The sequence below is a fragment of the Otolemur garnettii genome, unplaced genomic scaffold (assembly GCF_000181295.1).
Source record: "Otolemur garnettii isolate 467f Iridium unplaced genomic scaffold, OtoGar3 scaffold00082, whole genome shotgun sequence".
Classification (NCBI taxonomy): Eukaryota; Metazoa; Chordata; class Mammalia; order Primates; family Galagidae; genus Otolemur; species Otolemur garnettii.
Window position 1 is genome coordinate 8,558,481 of NW_003852477.1, and position 10,253 is coordinate 8,568,733.

At 41.7% G+C, this 10,253-nt stretch overlaps 1 protein-coding gene and 1 pseudogene across 1 annotated transcript in view; one reads left to right on the forward strand and one right to left on the reverse strand.

Moving 5' to 3' along the window:
* SCAP (SREBF chaperone) overlaps positions 1 to 10,253 on the reverse strand; it is a 66,192-nt gene that overhangs the window by 41,792 nt on the left and 14,147 nt on the right. The gene's annotated exons all lie outside the window — the stretch shown is intronic.
* LOC100951366 lies at positions 5,342 to 6,549 on the forward strand (annotated as a pseudogene).

A 10,253-nucleotide genomic window follows, 5' to 3' on the forward strand; every position in this document is an offset into this window, starting at 1 on the left:
AAAGAAAGAAAGAAAAAAGAAATATACACCTGCACAGCGACACTATCAAGAGGATTCCTGAAGACTAATGGCGACAGATGCTAGGTTGTAGCACTTCCAACCTAGGTCCTTAATGAGCCCCACAACTTTTCTGCTAAATATTTCCCAAAGTCATGCCCTCAAGGAAATTCTGATCCTGCTAATCCCAATTCCCTTCTCAGGCCTCTCTGGCACACATATCAGTGACACGAGAGAGGAGACCCACCTTTGCAGCCCGGCTTTTATACTTAGAACTAGTAATACAGGGGAAAGCTATCTAACTCATTTCCATTCTCCAGCAAATATAAATCTTTCTGACTTCCACTAATCTTTATTAATTACACTAATTGTTAATTTTCATAGCATCCAGAAAACAAAGAAATCCAAATTCGAGTTCATTACACAGCCTACCTACCTGAATCTAGCAAAAGGAGAAATTTCAATTCCACAGTATAAATTTCAATGCAAAGCTATTCCAAAGTAAAATTTACCCAACCTATACCAAAAACCTGTTTTTCTCACATTGCCTCACACTTACATGTTGCTTCAAATCAAAATCTACATCTCTGGGCTGGGCATGGTGGCTCACGCCTATAATTCCAGCACTTGGAAGGTCTGAGGTGGGTGGGCTGCCTGGGCTCACGGGTTCGAGACCAGCCTGAGCCAGAGCAAGACCCCCGTCTCTAAAAAATAGCCATGTGTTATGGCGGGCGCCTTGTAGTCCCAGCTACTTGGGAGGCTGGAGGTGAGAAGATCACCTGAACCCAAGAGTTTGAGGTTGCTGTGAGCTAAAATGCCATGGCACTCTACCAAGGGTGATAAAAAAAAAAAAAATCAAAATCTACAGCTCTGGCTTCCTGAATTTAAAAAAGACACAGCCCTGTCCTGAAGGCCTGAGTGGACCACATTACATAAAAAATGTAAGCAATCCTGCTGCCTGCCTTTGCAGGAGACCCCACCATAAACAAAAATAAAGGGACTTGTTATTGAAAATTCAAATTACAGTTTCACACATAAAGGAAAAAAAATTGCTAGAAACAAGACAGAAGAACAGTCCTGAGGGAAGCCTACTGAGAGGACAAGCCCAAATCCAGACCCACAAGCACAGAAGACCGGCATTCACGACCGGATCGAGTAAGCAAGAGCAGAGAAAGAAGGCTCTTCCCACCTTGTCAGTTTGCGTAAGGTGCTCGAGACTTTGAATCCATCCCAAATGAGAAACACTGAAGTTTTGGAAAAGTCCATACACACACAATATATGCATTAACATAGGACATAATTTTTTAAAAATGAGGGGCTATTTATTGTGCCTATATTCATCTAAAACTCTCAGCATTTATAATTTTCTTCAACCACTTCATACATATTAAGAACCAACCAAGAAAAATATATGTGCTAAAGGACCAAGGGAAGTGGAGAAAACAGATGCAAGTAAAGGGAAAAAATAAAGGTATACAGACTACAGGCTCTGTCCATTTCAATGAGTAACCTTAAAGCTTTCTACAGTCATTCACTGAAAATCCTTACCACCTCCTCCAAGCTTCAGTCACATTAGGTCTATCATACTTGTTTCTACCACAAATGTTTACTATCTGAGTTCTCCGGAATTAATGCCCAGAAGTGCAATTGGTGGGTTGTATGGCTATGTTTAAGGTTTCAAAAAAAATGCCATAATATTTTCCAGAGTGCCTGTACCATTTTACATTCCCTCTAGCAGCATGAGAAATCTAGTTTCTTCACCTCCTCACCTGTATTTGATACTGCCACTCTTTTTTATTTCGGTTGTGCAAAAAGGTATGTATTGATCTCTAACTGGGCCATGATTTGCACTTCCCTAATGGCTAGTGGTGTTGAACATTTTTTCATGTGTTTATTTGCTATTCAGTATATCTTCTTCCATGAAACGTCTCTTCACTGCCTTCGACCATTTCCAATCTCAATTGTTCAAGTATTGATTTTTTTAAAAATAAAGTGAGATATAATTCACATACCATAAAATCTACCTTTTTGGGGGTTTTCACAGAATTGGGCAACCATTACCACTATCTAATACCAGAACATTTTCATCTCTCAAAAAGAAACCCTATTCCATCTGCAATCATTCCACACTCTCTCTACCACTTTGCTCCCAGCATCCACTAATCTCGTCTCTGTCTGTATAAATTTGCCTATTCTGAACATTTCACATAAATGGAGCCATACAACGTGTCTTTTAGTAACTTCTTTCACATTGTTTCATAATGTTTTCTTTTTTCTTTTTTTTTTGAGACGGAGCCTCAGGCTATCCCTCTGGGTAGAGTGCCATGGCATCACGCTCACAGCAACCTCCAACTCCTGGGCTCAAGCGAATCTCCTGCCTCAGCCTCCCAAGTAGCTGGGACTACAGGCACCCACCACAACGCTTGGCCATTTTTTGGTTGCAGCCATCATTGTTGTTTGGTGGGCCCGGGCTGGGGATTCGAACCCACCACCTTAGGTGTATGTGGCTGGCGCCTTAGCTGCTTGAGCCACAGGCGCCGAGCTGTTTCATAATGTTTTCAAGGTTCAACCATGTTGTAGCACGGTATCAGTACTTCATTCCATTTTACAGTTGAATAGTATTTATTAAGTGGAGGCTGCATTTTGCTTATCCACTGATGGACATGTGGGTGGTTTCCACTTTTTGGCTATTGTGAATAGTGCCATGATGAATATTCCTATGCCAATTCTTTTGAGTACATCTGCTTTGTCTTAAGGTAATTTTCTCCAGTGTTTTTTCCTAAAATTTATATGGTTCACATTTAAATCTGTGATCCATTTGAGTTAATTTTTGGATAAGGTGTAATGTTTACATTCTTCTTTTATCCTACAGATAGCCAAGTAACCCAGCACCATTTTTAAAAAGACTATCCTCTGGCTCCGCACCTGTAGCTCAAGTGGCTAAGGCACCAGCCACATACACCAGAGCTGGTGGGTTCAAATCCAGCCCAGCCCAAACAACAATGAAAACTACAACCAAGAAATAGTTCCTCAAAAACGTAAACTCAGAATTATCACATAATCTAGCAGTTCTACTTCTAGATACATACCCAAAACAATTCAAAGAAGGGACTCAAATAGATACTCGTACACCAATATGCACAGCTGCATTATTCATACCATCCACGAGGTAGAAACAAACCAAATGTCCATTAACAGAACATAATGCAATGAAATATTATCTGGCTATAAAAATGAAGTACTAATACATGCTAAAATATGGATGAACTTTAAAAACATAATGCTAAGTGAAATAAGCCAGACACAAAACTACATATGTTGCATGATTCCCAATTAAATGAAATATATACAATGGGGAAATCCACAGAGATAGAAAGCAAACTGTTGGCTGCCAGCAGTTGGGAGGAGGAGGGAAAGGGCATAGCTTTTCTTTTGGGGTGATAAAAATATGTAAGTCAGACAGAGGTGGTAGTTGTAAAACACTGTAAATCTATTAAATACTACTAAATTGTAATCCTAAAAATGATTAATTTTATCTTAAAGTTCTTCTCAATAAGAAAAAAAGAGATTCTTATATTCTTCTTTTTTTTTAGAGACAGAATCTCATTTTGTTACCTTTAGTAGAATAACGTGGCGTCACAGCTCACAGCAACCTCCAGCTCTTGGGCTTAGGTGATTTTCTTGCCTCAGCCTCCTGAGTAGCTGGAATTACAGGTGCCTGCCACAACGCCCAGCTACTTTTTTGTTGTTGCAGTTTGGCTAGGGCTGGGTTTGAACCCACCACCCTCAATATATGGGGCCAGCGCCCTACTCATGGAGTCACAGGAGCCACCCAAGATTCTTCTTATATTCTATCAATTGCTCAAGCACATGGCATAGTTCAGTTGATCTTATCTTATCTGGATTAAGAGTGCCATGGCGTCACAGCTCACAGCAACCTCTAACTCTTGGGCTTAAGCGATTCTCCTGCCTCAGCCTCCCAAGTAGCTGGGACTATAGGCACCTGCCATAACACCCATCTATTTTTTGGTTGGAGTTGTCATTGTTGTTTGGTGGGCCTGGGCTGGATTCAAACCCGATAGCTCTGGTCTATGTGGCAGGGGCCCTAGCCGCTTGAGCTACAGGCACCAAGCTAGCATATGCTTCAGTCATGTCATTATCACCACCTCTCCTCCTTAACCACACTATTCATCAAGTGAATCTGCAGCCCTCTTGAAGACATGTCATTCATACACAAAGCTGTTATTCTGCCTTTTCTCACCCCTCTGAAGATGGAACAAACCAAAAATAATCTCATGCAGAAGAATCATGTATATCTTATATTGTACCCTTAACAGAGTATATGTATCTCAATCCTAAATAATTAAAACACTGACATTAAGGTTATAATCAAGACTTGGCAATGGTTTTTCCTATTGCTAGTAAGAAATTGTTAGATGTTTTGTAATTAATTTATTCAGAAATTGACAGACTTTATCTCTCTCCCACCCTCCCTAGAATTTTCTTCCATGCCATGCCATGATACTCAGCACTCTGGAAAGCAGCAGACTTCCAAAAGGTTCTGGGCAAGGCAAGATAACACAGGGATAGGAAGAAACTAAAGCCCCTAGCCTTGGCTCAGAGCCTATAGCTCAATGGTAGGTTGCCAGCCACATACATTGGGGCTGACAGGTTCAAACCCGGCCGGGGCCTGCTAAACAATGACAACAGCAACAAAAAAATAGCAGGCATTGTGGCAGTTACCTGTAGTACCAGCTACGTGGGTGGCTGAGGCAAGAGAATCACTTAAGCCCAAGAATTTGAGGTTGCTGTGAGCTGTGACACCACAGCACTCTACTGAGGACTACACAGTGAGACTCTGTCTAAAAAAAAACAAATTAAAAAAAAAACAAACCCTAGGCAGCACCTGTGGCTCAAAGGAATTAGGGCACTGGCCCCATATGCCAGAGGTGGCGGGTTCAAATCCAGCCCCAGCCAAAAACTACAAAAAAAACAAAAAACCCTGGCCTTGCTTATGTCTAATCTATATTACCAAAGGCACAAAAGAAAGTTAATATATAAGGGCTAGGCACCTGTACTCAGTGGTTAGGGTGCTGGCTATACACATTGGGGCTGGCGGTTCAATCCTGGCCAGGGCCTGCTAAACAACAAAGACAATTACAACAAAAAAATAGACGGGTGTTGCAGCAAGCGCCTGTAGTCCCGGCTACTTGGGAGGCTGAGGCAAGAGAATCGCTTAAGCCCAAGAGTTTGAGGTTGCTGTGAGCTGTGATGCCACAGCACTCTACTAAGGGAGATATACTGTCACTCTGTTTCAAAAAAAAAAAAAAAAGGTGGGCAGCACATGTGGCTCAGTGAGTAGGGTACCCACCCCATATACCAAGGGTGGTGGGCTCAAATTTGGCCTGGCCAAACTGCAACAAAAAAATAGATGGGCATTGTGGTGGGCTCCTGTAGTCCCAGCTACTTAAGAGGCTGAGGCAAGAGAATCACCTAAGCCCAAGAGCTGGAGGTAGCTGTGAGCTGTGATGCTACAGCACTCTACTGAGGGCGACAAAATGAGACTCTGTCTCACTCTAGCCCAGGCAATAGAGCAAGACCCTGTTTCAAAAAGAAAAAAAAAAAAAAGGCCAAGCACTGTGGCTCATGCCTGCAATCCCAGCACTCTGGGAGATCAAGGTGGGTGGAATGCCTGAGCTCAGGAGTTCAAGACCAAACTGAGCAAGAGTGAGACCCAATCTCTAAAAAACAGCCAGGGACTATGGCAGGCACCTATAGTCACAGCTACTTGGGAGGCTGAGGTAAGAGAATAGCTTGAACCCAAGAGTTTGAAATTGCTGTGAGTTATGACACCGGGGCACTCTACCAAGGGCAAAATGAGACTCTGTCTCAAAAGAAAAAAAAATCAAGTCCTCTTACAAGAAGGAGTGACATTGACTTTGATTTAACTTCAATCCATAATTCATCTGTTTGGTTATGAGGAATGGCTTGCTGGATACCAGATGACTTCTAACAGCACGAAATTGAAGCTGACAAAGAATACCTTTGCATGGACTATAGGACTAGGGACTTCCAGCTACATACTAATTATCAGTGGTGGAACAGAATTTGGAAGATTAATTTATCAGAAAATACATAAAGATCTTAACACTTCAGTAAATCACAACATGGTTTAGACATCAGGTACCAACTTCACTCATTTTGGCTTTACAGCTAAACACCAGCTGGATCCTACTGTTAACATTTCTGCCAAAGTCAACATCTCTAGCTTTACTGGAGTGAGTTACCCTCAGATTCTGAGGCCTGGTGTGAAGCTTACACTGTCTGCCCTGGTACACAGGAAGAGACTTAATACTGGAGGCCACAAACTTGGGCTTGCCCTAGAGTTGAAGGCTTAACTCAACTGAAAGAAACCTCTGGGAATGGATATCAGAAGATTTGGCCTTAATATATTTCCACCATGACCAAGCAGGCTTCCTTCTGCCCCCTATGAAAGTGATCAAAACAAAGGATGATCTAAACAAGAGCTATATTTGAAATACTTAATAGATAGTTCCTTGTTCTATGGTTTCTAGCTGAATTGGTTAGCTATCTATGAGGTCTGACAGTGAAGTTTGTGAATTCATTCTAGAAAATGTGCTACAGACCTCATTGCTAAGTATCACTTAGTCACCTTCCAAGTATTCCCTTTGAGAAGCCACACATCAATGCCAGCACCTAGTCTACCCTTTGAAGCAATTGTGGAACTTTTTTTCTAGAGTGGTCATCAAAGCTGTTGTCATATTACTCTGAGTGACATCAGAATGTCTGTCATATTTCCTTTATCTTTGGGGGTAAAGAAAAAAAGTCATTGGGGGACAGATCAGCTGAGTAGAGAAGGTGTTGCAATACAGTTATTTACTGGCTAAAAAATCCCTTACAGACAGTGCTCTGTGAGCTGGTACATTGTTGTGATGCAAGAGCCATGAGTTGTTGGCCAAGATTTTCAGTTAAGATTTTCCTGTTTATCTACTGATGTTTACTTGGTCTCCTATGCTTCTCACAGTCAGTTGAAGATTTTGGTGCACAAGTCAACGACTTTTTACAATGTTTTCTTAGTTCTGCTTGTTACTGGCTGCCCTGAGCTCTCTTCATCAATGACAATTTCTCTCCCCTCATAAAAATGTTTAATCCATTTGTACACCACATTTTCTTCATGGCATTATCCTTATAAGCTTGGAGCAACACCTTGATCACACTTCCACTCTTCTCAACTTCAACAAGAAATTTAATGTTTGTTCACTGTTCTTGATTCAAACTCTGACATTCTCACAATGGCACACAAAAACACACAGTAATGACTGCCACTCAACAAGACACTACTACATGTCAACAGGAACACGACTGTGAGACACTGATCTACCAAGGTTATGAAACCTTTACTGAATTGTTTGTACAGTGCTGCGAATATAAGTGCATTGGGGCAAGTCTGCAAACTTAATTGTCAGGCTTCATAGTTACCAATGCTGCAGTTCTGCCATCCTAACACATTATTTAAATGTATGTAACTGTTAAATGTGCTAATATTGCACTAATATTGCAATGGATCTTTATAAAACTGTGTGGGGTGGTCTTTATTTATAAAAACAGATAATGGGCTCGGCGCCTGTGGCTCAAGCGGCTAAGGCGCCAGCCACATACACCTAAGGTGGCGGGTTCGAATCCCCAGCCCGGGCCCGCCAAACAACAATGATGGCTGCAACCAAAAAATGGCCAGGCGTTGTGGCGGGCACCTGTAGTCCCAGCTACTTGGGAGGCTGAGGCAGGAGACTCGCTTGAGCCCAGGAGTTGGAGGTTGCTGTGAGCGTGATGCCACGGCACTCTACCCAGGGGGATAGCTTGAGGCTCCGTCTCAAAAAATAAAAAATAAAATAAAAATAAAATAAAAACAGATAATGATGCACCAGCTATAGTTTACCAATGCCTAACCCAGATGACAAATACATGGTGGTTCGATATAATCTCTTTTTGTACATGTTTAAAACTTTTCAATAGTTAAAAAGTTCAAAAAGGGGTGGCACCTGTGGCTCAAGGAGTAGGGCGCCGGCCCTATATACTAGAGGTGGTAGCTAGCCCTGGCCAAAACCTGAAAAAAATAAAATAAAATAAAAAATTCAAAAACTATATCTATAACCATGTGTCAATAAACAGGAAAAACTGAATTTTTTAATCTTAAAGGTGATCATACTTTTCAAAATATTTATGAATAAAATATGTTGTAATAAAAAGGAGGAAGCTGGTGGGAGTAAAGGTAAAACCTTGGCCTCTGCTTTTTTTCTTTTCCTTAGTTTTCTTTTTTATTAATATAAGAGTACATGTGCTTAGGTTACACTGTTTGCATTTGTTAGGTAGCTTCCTAACTTGAATCCTTCACCCAAGTGTGCCACAGCTTAATTGTCAGAAGTGGGAAATGAGGCTCGGTGCCTATAGCTCAGTCAGTAGGGTGCCAGCCACATAAATGGAGGCTGGTGGGTTCAAGCCTGGCCCAGGCCTGCTAAACAACAATGACAACTGCAACCCCAAAATAGCCAGGCATTGTGGCAGGCACCTGTAGTCCCAGATACTTGGGAGGCTGAGATAAGAGAATCACTTAAGCCCAAGAGTTTGAGATTGCTATGAGGTATGATGCCAAAGGACTCTACCTAGGGCGATTCTATCTCAAAAAAAAGAAAGAAAAAAGTGGGAAATGAAGGTGGCACCTGTAGCTCAGTGGGTAGGGCGCTGGCCACATACACCTAGGCTGGCAGGTTCGAGCTTGGCCTGGGCCAGCTACAACAACAATGACAACTGCAACAAAAAGAATGGCTGCGTTGTAGTGGACACCGGTAGTCCCAGCTACTTGGGAGGATGAGGCAAGAGAATCACCGGGCCCCAGGAGTTTGAGGTTGCTGTGAGCTATGACTCCATCGCACTCTATCTCAGGAGTCTTGGAGTTTTGAGACTCAGTCTCAAAAAAAAAAAAAAAAGTGGGAAATGAACACACAAGACTTTTATAATGTTCTGTGTGTGACATTTTCCATAATAAAAATATTTTAAGCTGGGCAAGGTGGCTCATACATGCCCAATCCTAGAAGTCCAGGAGGCCGAGGTAGGTGGATTGCTTGAGCTCAGAAGTTCAAGATCAGCCTGAGCAAAGTGAGACCTCATCTCTACTAAAAATGGAAAAACTAGCTGGGCACAGTGGAGACCTCATCTCTACTAAAAATAGAAAAACTAGCTGGGCATAGTGGCGGGCACCGGTAGTCCCAGCTACTCAGGAGGCTAAGGCAAGAGTATCACTTGAGCCCATAAGTTTGTGGTTGCTGTGAGCTATAATGCCATGGCATTCTACCCAGGGCAACAGAGTGAGACTTTATCTCAAAAAAGAAACAAAACAAACAAAAAATTTAAAAAGTAATCTTACTATTATAAAAGTAATATTTTAGAAAAATGTTCAAAGGTATTTCACAATTTCATTAAATGAAAAACGTAGATTACTAAAATAACAACAGGATTTATACCTGGGTAATGGGATTATGAATAATTTTTATTTTCTATTTTTCTTATCTATATTTTTCACCCCAAAATAATTTACCCAAGTAATAGCAGTAGTAAAGTAGCAATAAGTAGTACTATGTATAGTAACAGTAGTAATAATAGCTTCCCATGATAGAAGTTACCATTTATTAAGTGCTTACCTTGTACCAAACACTAATTTAAGCACTTTACACACATTATCTCACTTCATCCTCAAAACCTAGATCAAAACAGAACCCAGAACCTTAGGCTCAGCGCCGTAGCACAGTGGTTACAGCCCCAGCCACGTACACCAACGGTGGTGGGTTCCAACCTGAACCAGGCCAACTAAAACTGCAACCAAAAAATAGCCGGGCGTTGTGGTGGGCGCCTGTAGTCCCAGCTACTCGGAAGGCTGCAGCAAGAAAATCGCTCACGCCCAACAGTTGGAGTGGAGGTTGCTGTAAGCTGTGACGCCACAGCACCTACTGAGGGCGACATAGTAGGACTCTGCCTCAAAAAAAAAAACAAACAAAAATTAGAAGATGACGCTAGTACATCCAATACTGCTTCATCCGTACATTGGCAACTAAATTAAAAACAATTAGTTGTCAATTTAATAAAGACTTTTTTTTTTCTGGTTTTTGGCCAGGGCTGGGTTTGAACCCGCTACCTCCAGCATATGGGGTCAGCGCCCTACTCCTTTGAGCCACAGGCACCAC